The following is a 10696-nucleotide window of genomic DNA, read 5'->3' on the forward strand; positions in this document are numbered from 1 at the left end:
CCAAGAAGCACTCTGGCTGCACTTCTAACACAGATCTGTTGGTTCTGTTAGCAGCTCATGGCACTTTCAATATTCTCCTCCAACACCATAACTCAAAAGCATCAATTCTTATACACTCTTCCTTATTCACGTCCAGCTTTCGCATGCATATGAAGTTATTGAAAATACAATGGCTTGGGTTAGGTGCACCTTAGTCCTCAAGCTGACATCTTTGATCTACAACACTTTAAAAAGGTCTTGTGCAGCATATTTGTTTAATGCAAGTCTTTTGATTTCTTGACTGCTGCTTCCATGAGTGTTGATAGTTGATCCAAGAAGAGTGATGTTTGTCCCTATTTTTTCATTGATGACCTTTGTAATTAAGGGATTCACATTTAGGTCTTTAATCCATGCTGAGTTGTCTTTTTGTATATAGCGTGAGATAACGGTCTTGTTTCAATGTTTTGCATATCGATTTCCAGTTCTTTCATCACCATTTGTTGAAGAGACTAAGTCTTCTCTACACAATATACTTTGGCCCTTTGTCAAAGGTCAATTGGCTGTATGTGGATGGGTTAATTTCTGGATTCTTGATTCTGTTCCATTGATCTATGTATCTTTCATTGTACTAGTACCAGGCTGTTTTGACCACTGTAGCCATATAGTAAAATTTGAAATCAGGGATTGACAGACTTCCAACTTTGGTGTTCTTCTTAAGCAGTACTTTGCTTATCCTGGGTCTCTTTCTTTTCCATATAAAGTTTGTAAGTGTTTTCTCCATCTCTAAAGAATGTCGTTGAAATTTGGATTGGGATAACATTATATGTATAGATTACTTTGGGCAGTATTGACATTTTCACAATGTTAAGTCTTCCTATCCAGGAGCATGGTATATACTTCCATTTTTCTAAGTATCTTTTGGTTTCTTATAGTAGTATTCTGTAGTTTTCTTTATATTGACTTTTGTTTCTCTGGTTAGATTTATTCCTAAATATTTCATCCTTTAAGTGTCTATTGTAAATGGTATTGATTTCCTAACGTCCTTTTCAGTGCTTTCATTATAAATGTAGAGGAATCCAGCTGATTTTTGTCTGTTAATTTTGTATCCTGCCCTTTTTGCTGAATCTTCAGTAGTTTTTTTTTGCTGAGTCTTTGGGGTTTTCTATGTATAGGATCATACCATCTGCAAATAGAGTTTTACTTCCTCTTTGCCAATGTGGATACCTTTAATGTCCCCATCTTGCTTTATAGCTCTGGCGAATACTTCCAAAACAATATTGAGTAGGAATGGTGATAAAGGGCAGGCTTGTCTGGTTCCTGTTCGCAGAGGGAAGGCTTTCAGTTTCTCTCCATAGAGAGTAATGTAGGCTGTTGGTTTTATATATATATGCTCTTAATTATGTTGAGCAATTTCCCTTCAATTCCTACTTTGTTGAGAGTTTTTATGAGGAATGGATATTGGATTTTGTCAAATGCCTTTTCTGAATCAATTGATATGTTCATATGGTTTTTTTCCTTTTCTTATTTACATGCTAGGTTACATTGATTGTTTTTCTAATGTTGAACCATCCTTGCATCCCTGGTATGAATCCCACTTGGTCATGATGTATTATTTTTTTATGTCTTGTTGAATTCTTTTGGCTAGGATTTGTTGAGAATTTTTTGCATCTATGTTCATGAGGGATATTGATCCATAATTTTCTTTCTTAGTGATGTCCTTCCCTGGTTTTGGTATGAGGGTTATGCTTGCTTCATAGAATGCATTAGGAAGTTTTCCATCCCTTTCTATATTCTGGAATAATTTGAGTAGAATTGGTGACAGCTCTTTCCTGAATGTTTGGTAGACTTCACCAATGAAGCCATCTGCTCCTGGACCTTTTTTTTGGTTGGGAGTTTTTTGATGACCTGGTCAGTTTCTTCCTTGTTATAGGTCTATTCAAGTTTTCTACTTCACTCTGTGGAAGTTTAAGTAGGTCGTGCTTTTCTAAAACTGTATCATCTCTTCTAGATTTTTAAATTTGTTGGAGTATAACTGTTCATATTATCCTTTTAATTTCTGTTGGTTCTGTTGTGATATCACCTCTTTTTGCAGGTTTTGAATTGTTTCCAGTGCTATTTCTATCTTAGTTGATCGTTCCTGTAGCGCTTTCCTGGCTTCCTCCTTATTTTTCTCAACCTCTCTGTGGAGCATTGATACTTCGGTATCATTGTCCTGAATTAATCAGGCAGTTCCAAAGCCTGCCCTCCTTCCAATGGAAATTTCTAGGTTTACCTTCAGCTCAATTGTTTCAGCTGCTCTATCTTGTTTCTGGATATTAGATGAGATTTTCTGTTGTTTGGGGGGCATTTTCAATAATTAGATGAATATATGTTGATATAGTATTAAGCTTTCTGATTCCCTCCTGGTAGATGTGATCAGGAGATGGGTTTCCCTTTTCACTTCTCATATTACTCAATTCAGAGTACTTATAGCAAGTGTTGACTACCTATGATACTATGGTGTATAGCAGCTGGTATTGTCACTTGCCCAGATGGTGGGATTTCATAGGGCGCAGTTGTAACCTGGTTATATGTTCGCAATTTCTTTCTCTTCTTGGGTAACATAGGGAGAGTAAGAGCCCACCCGCCCCCCCAAAAAACCACCTCAGACTGAACACTAACATGTAACTAACGTGCATAATTGCCGCTAAATAAATTAAAAAAAATAGCAAAATATGAGTAAGACTTTAACATCCCTGTTTTGGCTTCTTGCCTTTAAGACCACCTGAGAAATATCAAGATGTTTGGCCTCTTATCCTTTTTTGCCTCTCTCCCTATCTTCAAGCCCATTCAGGTGTTTCTCCTAGTGAGAAACAGCCCAGGGCTTGCCAGACCCTTTTTGGAAGACCCTCCTATTTTTTAAGCTGTTCCTGTTGACTCCTCCCCCTTCTTTGTTTATGGGCCCAGTGGTCTTTGTTCTCTCTCTCTTTCTGTGTGTGTGTGTGTGTGTGTGTGTGTGTAGTAGAACCCTCTGGGTGTGTGGTAGTATGCATGCGCTCAGGTGGAGATGCACAGACAGAAAGATAAATGAATGGAAAAGATACTGTTCTCACCTTTATTTCTAACAATTGGTCAGACCTCGCAGTGGGAGTTCTCTCATGCTGTTTGTTGCCTGCAACTCAGCAAACACCACTTTTCTTGATTCTGCTACAAATCCCACTAGCTGTAAGCCTTTGCTTCTTATAAATAGTTCTTTATATGTAGTTCAGAGTTCCAGGACCATCCCCTGAGCCTGCTTCGTCCTGTATTCTGTGTTATTGTTGACAGATGTCTGCATATCATCTTAATAATCTGCCATCAAGCTCCACCTCCTCACCAAGTGTATTCTTACAACAATATAAGAATAACTGTACTATAAAATTATAATCCAGTTTGGGTTCTATGCCTTCAGATATTAACCTACCTTGTCATGTTAGTCTGTATATAACACTTTTTTAGTCAACATTCATACTGTGGTCTTTGGACAGTTGGGTAGCCCAATTTGAAACATTTATTGCTTAGAAACATTGCAAATTGGTTTAAAAGATTGGGCTAATAATTCTGTAACATTTGCATTATACAGTTTATACTTCAGTAAATGTTCATTTTGTCGATAAACAGAACTACAGTTCATTTTATGTCTAAACAAATTAAATGTTTTTTCAAGCAATTCCCAAATATTAGAAGGTAATTCATGATTACATTTTATCAAGTAATTATTGTTGTTAAGTGCTTGTTAGGTGCCATCGAGTTGATACAGACTCATAGTGACCCTATGTAATCAATAATACATAACCTATGTATCAAGTAATACATGATTTTAAATGAAAGAGTTTCAACTAGTTTGTCAACTTTTTCTTGTAAAGTTACTCAGTGATTAAAATGTGAATGTCCAATGTGCAATTAGGTGTTCTAGTAATTATAAAATGAGTTGTTGGGACTGTTTATAAACAACATTGCCAATAGTTTGGGCTCAGTTAAAGCAGCAGTGGTCAGAAAGAATTCAGTGTTCACTAGAGATGTTCATCGTTCTCTCCCTGACTCTGAAGGGGGCGTGGCGTGCTGGACCTCCAGTAGTAACTTTCATATTTCTGTTTTGACACCTGCTGTGATCTCCAAAAGGAACCCTGGTAGTGCTATGTGTTAGCCGATACAAGGTTGGCTGTTCAAATCCACCAGCTGTTCCATAGGAAAAAGATAAGACTATCTACTTTTGTTACAATTTACAGTCTCGAAACTCTCTGGAGCAGCTCTGTTCTGTCCTATAGAGTAGCTGTGAGGAGGAATGGACTCATAGCAGTGGGTGGTGGTGGTGGTGGTGACCTCGAAACTTCTTGTGGTTCCAGTAGCTCAAGTAACTAGAAGCCCAAAATGATTTTTAAATGACAATATCCAATATATTAATAGGACCAGATACTGTGACCCTGAGTTTTAAAGTTTAAAAACAAAGTGGGTGTGGGGAATAGACCATAAGGACAGTATAAACTGCTTCTATTAGTCTTTGTCATTAATTATACATGAGTGGTTTAACTACGATTAGGCATCAGAACTCTGGGACATAGTTCTAGGTATGTTCTAAATTGAACAGAAGTATGACATGTTGTGATGTGCCTTCAAGTTTATTCTGACTCATAGTCACCCTCTATAGGGTTTCTGAGGAGCAACTGGTGGGTTTAAACCATGGTCTGTGCATCTCAAACTGAATTTGCAGTCTAGTGCATTTTTTTTCTATATCGCCACAAAAAGTAAATCATTTGACTATTCTAGGTTTCGCCATTGAAGTGTTTTTAATTAGATTCAGATAATTGGATATTTTACCCTTGTTGAAATCTGTACAAGCTAAAATGCAACTCTATCCAACAAAGATCCCAGAATGTTTTCCCCCCCAAAATGTTCCAGTCCCTAAAGTTTATCTCAAGTCCAGCTCCTGTAATGCAATCTTTCCCTTTTCTGTTCTCATGTATTTCTTAATCTGTCAGTTTGTCTATTTCCCTGAGATACCATCTGCACCAACATCAGAAATATGTTGGATAAGAAGAAGTCAATCAAGCACATGAATATTTGCAAGTGCCAGAAACAAGCCAGGTGCCCTCCTCAGCAATGTTGGCTCTAAAACCAAGAATATTTTTTTCTTCTTCTCCGTTTGGTGGTGGTGGTTGTCAGGGTTGGTTTTGTGCTGCCTCTTAACTGATATCCATTGTGAGTTTCTATGTTGTACAAATATTACCTAAGTGTAAGGTCCTTTTTGGCTCTGTGGCACATACAGAAAGGAAAACACTGTCACAGTCTTAAATCATTTGTCATTTTCTTGTCCAGATAGATTTTTTCCCTCTTCTTAGCAAAAGAGATATCTTTGCTAATGTGTTGTATGCATTTACTGTTGAATCAAAAATTGAACAGATGTCCTTGCTGATTTTGCTATGACAATATTAGTAAAATATTTGGTAAGTTTTACCCTATCTATATATTAAACAAATTGAATACTGTTTGGTATTTTAAAAATGATTACTATCTTTCAGCTACTCCTAGTATTCAATGTCTCGCATGCACATTTTATTATTTTCAGTGTAACATCATATTCTGAAAAGTTGAGTTTTGGGAGGATAGTGTTTGTATTCTTTTGCTCCATATCTCAGTACCTGGTCCAATATCTAAAATGTTTGTTGAATGAATGAATATTAGATCATGGGTGTAAATTGTTTCCATCAAATTCACGAGCTGTCCCTGAGGGCAGAGATCATGTGAAGCCTATCAATCATGTATTCCTTTATTCCTCATTGTACAGATTCCGTGCTCTATGTATACGTGGCAGGTGCCATAACCTACTTACTGTCTGCTTGTTTACTATGGAGAATGAATTAATCTAGTAATTTTGAAAGTTCTTAAGTATACCAAGATTCATTCTGTCTTATCAAATTTACATAATTTATTACTGCCCATTGCTGCTGTTGTTAGGTGCCCTTGAGTCCGTACCGACCCATAGCGACCCTATGTAAAACAGAACGAAACACTATGCCTGGTCCTGGGCCAACTTCACAGTTGTTGCCATGCTTGAGCCCATTGATGCTGCCACTTTGCCAATCCATCTCACTGGGGGTCTTCCTCTTTTTGTCTGACCCTCCACCTTACCAAACATAATGTCCTTCTCCAGCAACTGGTCCCTCCTGACAATATGTCCAAATTATGAGAGACGAAGTTTGGCCATCCTGACCTCCAAGGAGCACACTGGCTGCACTTCTTTCAACACAGATCTGTTGGTTCTTTTGGCAGCCCATGCATGGCACTTTCAATATTCTCCTCCAACAACATAACTCAAAAGCATCAATTCATCTACCAGCTTCCTTATTCACTGTCCTTACTGTCTTCTAAATCAGTATATTTCTCTTATTTATTATTATATATGTATATGCTTACAGTATTCTTTTAGGGAAACCTAATAGGAAAAATTTAAGTGATCATTAAAAAGATTTCTTTTAAGACAAACATATTTTAGGGAAAAGTCATACTATACAGTATTACAGGGGAAGCCCATGAGTGATGAAATATCTAGCTTCTGCGAGAAAGGAAATGGAATATTAGAATCAGATGAATCACTCTTCTGTTTATTGCCGCCCCATGTTATTCCTGTGCTACTAAGTATAAGTAAAAGTGACTGGGTAAAAACTCTGTAACTCCAAAACTATAATAGCAACAACTTCTCACATTCCGTTAATTGTTGTGTGAACAAACTCAGCTTTATTCCTGGTATTTGATTCCTGGCTTGCTTCAGCCCTAGAGAAACGGGTTCCCAAGATGTATTGATCACCAAAAGAAAGCCTAACAGTTATAAACCAGGTGTGTAAGTTCTCTAGTAACTGAGATTGTGGACTTACGCATTTACATAATCATTTCGTACTTTCATTTCCAAAGTATGAAGAAGTATATAATTGTGAGGAACACAGAGGAAGTGAGGGGCCCGACTGTACAGAGAACACTGGCATCCCTAAACTGAATCCTTTATCACTGGCTTAACAGCATGTTAGCCCTCTGCCAAACTGGCCCTAGCCACACACCTCCCAAATGCTACAGACAGTTTTAAGTATCCATGCCAGGCAATGTTTCTTCTCATGTTTTCTGTTTTTAATGACACATTTGTGTACATACCTTCTTTACTGAATTCTGAGCCCCTTGAAATATGTGGTCCAGTTTCAGTCAATAAGCTGCCTACTGTGGCAGCCTTGTTTCAGTTGCTTCGCATTAGCCATGAATAAAACTCTTGAGAATTTTTGCCATTGTTGTTAAGTGCCATAGAGTCGGTTCTGACCCATAGCGACCCTGTATAGGGTTTCCAAGGAGCAGCTGGTGAGGTTGAACCACCGACCTTGCAGTTCAAACAGCCTTGAAGTCTGGGGCATTAACCCACAGCGCCACACCAGGACTCCTTACATAGTTAAATTTTAAGAAGAGATGGTGAAGGGGGAGTAAAAACACATAGTGGGGGCCCCTGAGAGGAGCAAATGGTTAAGCATTGCATTACTAGCTTGGTGAACTGCTTGATTGATGGCTCATAAACACCCAGAGACTTGGAATTAAGGCCTGGTGAAGTGTTTCCAACACTTATGCTCCACCCACATGGGATCACCATGCGTTGGAAATGATGGCAGCTAAAAACCACAGCGTATGTGCTGTTGTTATTGTGAAGTGCCATCGAGTCAATTCTGACCCATATCAACCCTGTATAGGGTTTTCAAGGAGCAGCTGGTGAGCTTGAGCCGCTGACCTTGCAGTTCAAACGGCTTTGCAGTCTGGCTCATTATCCCACAGAGACACACCAGGACTCCACAGCATTTGTAGTTATGTGCTAAATCCGAAGCCAAAAGGCTGGCGTTTGAACCTACCTAGAAGCTATTTGAGAGGCCTACTGATCTGCTTCTGAAAGGCCACAGCCTTCAAAGCCCTGTGACAAATCTGCTCTGATACATGGGGTCACCATGACTTAAAATGGACTCAGTGACAATAATTACTGTGGAAAGCAGGGACGAGAGGGAATGCATGTGGAGAAGGAGGAAGGGAAAGTTGCAGCGATGTTATAAACAACTTGGGGAAGAAGACCTCACTAAAAAGGAATGAAGAGCTGAAGGTCATTAAGAATAAGCCACATGGTGGTGGTGGTGTGTCGTGGAGTCAGTTCTGACTCATAGTGACCCTGCATAGTTTCCGAGGCAGAAAGCCTCATCTTTCTCTCATGGAGTAGCTGGTAGTTTTGAACTGCTGACCTTGACGTTAGGAACCCTACTCATAACCACTGTGCTACCAGGACTCCATTCAGGGCCTAGTGGAGCTGGAGCTGGTGAACAACAAGGAGAGGAGTAAGAAGTAGTTAAGAAAATGACTGATGGACAAATTACTTGATGTCCTGAAAACCATTGTAAGGGGTTACTAATACTAAATAAAAAAGTTTGTTTTTTAGCCCTAAAGTGACCATCTAAACTTTTATTTGAATCTCTATTATTACTGTTTGGGAAAAGACTTAGTTTGGACCTCTCTGGAGGGCCAATTGGGTAACAGTGATCAATTAAAAGCTATCTAATAACTTCCTGGTGTGTGCTGTAGGATAAGCACTGGACTGCTAAACCTACACAGGTTGCTATGAGTTCAGAACCAACTTGGCAACATAACAGCATCAGTAACGTCTACCTAGGTAGCAGCAGTGGAAGTTGTCGTTAAGTATTGTCGAGTCTGTTCCGACCCCTAGCAACCCTGTATAGGGCTTCCCAAGAGCATCTGGTGAGCTTGACGTTGCTGTTCACACACATGTTGCAGTCCAGCACATTAACCCACAGCACCACAGACTCCAGTAAGAAGTTATTAAATTCTGTGTATCTGTTAAAACACTTTTGTCATTTAGGTGATTCTAGAAAATTGAATGGTCTTTATCTTGGGCCTGCTTTGTGTGTGTTGGTGGTCAGAGAACGTAGTGACAACCTCTTACCCTGAATTCCACCCCTGGTTCCATGGTAACAAGACACTGCCAGTTTCAGGCCTTCACCTTTTGGGCCTCAACATATTCAGGAATTTGAAGAACAGGTTTTGCTTTCAGAGACCTCATGTAACTGTCAGAGCTTTTGACTAGGACTCATATCTATTATTGCATAGATTCAAGAGTTAACAAATACTTAAGAATTCAAACACCCTCCTCCCCCCCAATTGAGGTTTGTTTGTCATTACCTAGAAATGTTGTTAAGTGCCATGGAGTCGATTCTGACTCAGCGACCCTGCACAGAAACCAAGGCTGTAAATCTTTATGGCAGCAGAATGCCTCATCTTTCTCCCGTGGAACGGCTGGTTGTTTCGAACTGCTGACCTTGCGGTTCACAGCCCGATTCATAACCACCACGCTATCAGGAATATTGTATGTTTAAACGAGGGTTTCAAACCAGCTCATTCTAGTTTGATCCCTTGCCGTCCCCTGTCAAGAAGAATCACCTGATGATCATGTTAAAATGTTAATTTGGATTCAGTATATCTGGGGTGGAAATAAAAATTCTCAGCCTCAGCTCAAACTGGAATGAACCAGTTTGAAGCCCTAATCTAAGCCCAACTACTAAGGAGTCCTAGTGTAGTGCTGTAAGATAAGCACTGGACTGCTAACTGCTAGTTCAGCAGTTCAAAACCACCAGCCGCTCCTTAGAAACCCTCTGCAGGGTTGCTATGAGTCAGAAATGACTTGACGACACTTAACAACAGCAACATACTAAGGGGCTTCAAAAAGTTTGTGAAAAAATGGAATTCTAACATGAACTTTTCAAAGCCTTCACATACGACTTAAAAGAAATAGGGTAAGATTCTTCTTTTGTAAGTTACGTTTAGCAATATTCAGAATATTTCACTTTATCTACAGACTGATGGTAGCTTTCATTTGAATCTTTTCCCTCCTGTGCAGTGTTTGTCTTATTTCAGGCTTTTGGTTAGCCCTTGTCTACAGGAACGTTACAAAAGCTAGCCTTTCATTCATACAGACGCCCGTCCATTTTTCACACCACTGTATCATTAATCTTTCAGAGTAAGTTTGTTACCAAGACACTTCTTGTTCAAAAGACAGCAGTTTCCCATCATTGCAGGGGTGGGAAATGTCCGACCCATGGACCATATATTGTTATAAGTGCCATCAAGTCGGCTCTGACACATAGCGACCCTGTAAAGGGTTTCCAAGGAGCAGCTGGTGAGCTTGAACTACCAACCTTGGGGTTCAAACTAAGTTGGCAGTCCAGTACATTAACCCACAGCGCCACACCAGGACTCCTTGGGCTGTATGTGGTGGTGATGGTGGTGGTATGCCATGGACTCAGTACTGACTCATAGCGACCCTGTACAGGGTTTCCGAGGCTGTAAATCTTTACGGGAGCAGAAAGCCTCATCTTTCTCCTGCGGAACAGCTGGTAGTTTTGAACTGCAGACCTTGAGGTTAGCAGCCCTACTAGTAACCACTACGCTACCAGAGCTCTTGTATAAGGCCTGAAAAATCATTTGGCCTGTCCCTGCCAAGGCAACTGCAGTTCCAGCCATCACATTAGGGGTGAGTTAGTTTAATGTTTGACCAAATATAGCAGGTTAATTTTTAAATTGACAATTGTGTATGGCCCTTGAACAATGTTATAAATTTTGGCAGTAAAAAGGTTCCCCAGCCCTGTTTTAGGGAATAAAGTCCCAACTCACAGGC

Source organism: Chrysochloris asiatica, unplaced genomic scaffold (assembly GCF_000296735.1).
Source record: "Chrysochloris asiatica unplaced genomic scaffold, ChrAsi1.0 scaffold00059, whole genome shotgun sequence".
Taxonomy (NCBI): Eukaryota; Metazoa; Chordata; class Mammalia; order Afrosoricida; family Chrysochloridae; genus Chrysochloris; species Chrysochloris asiatica.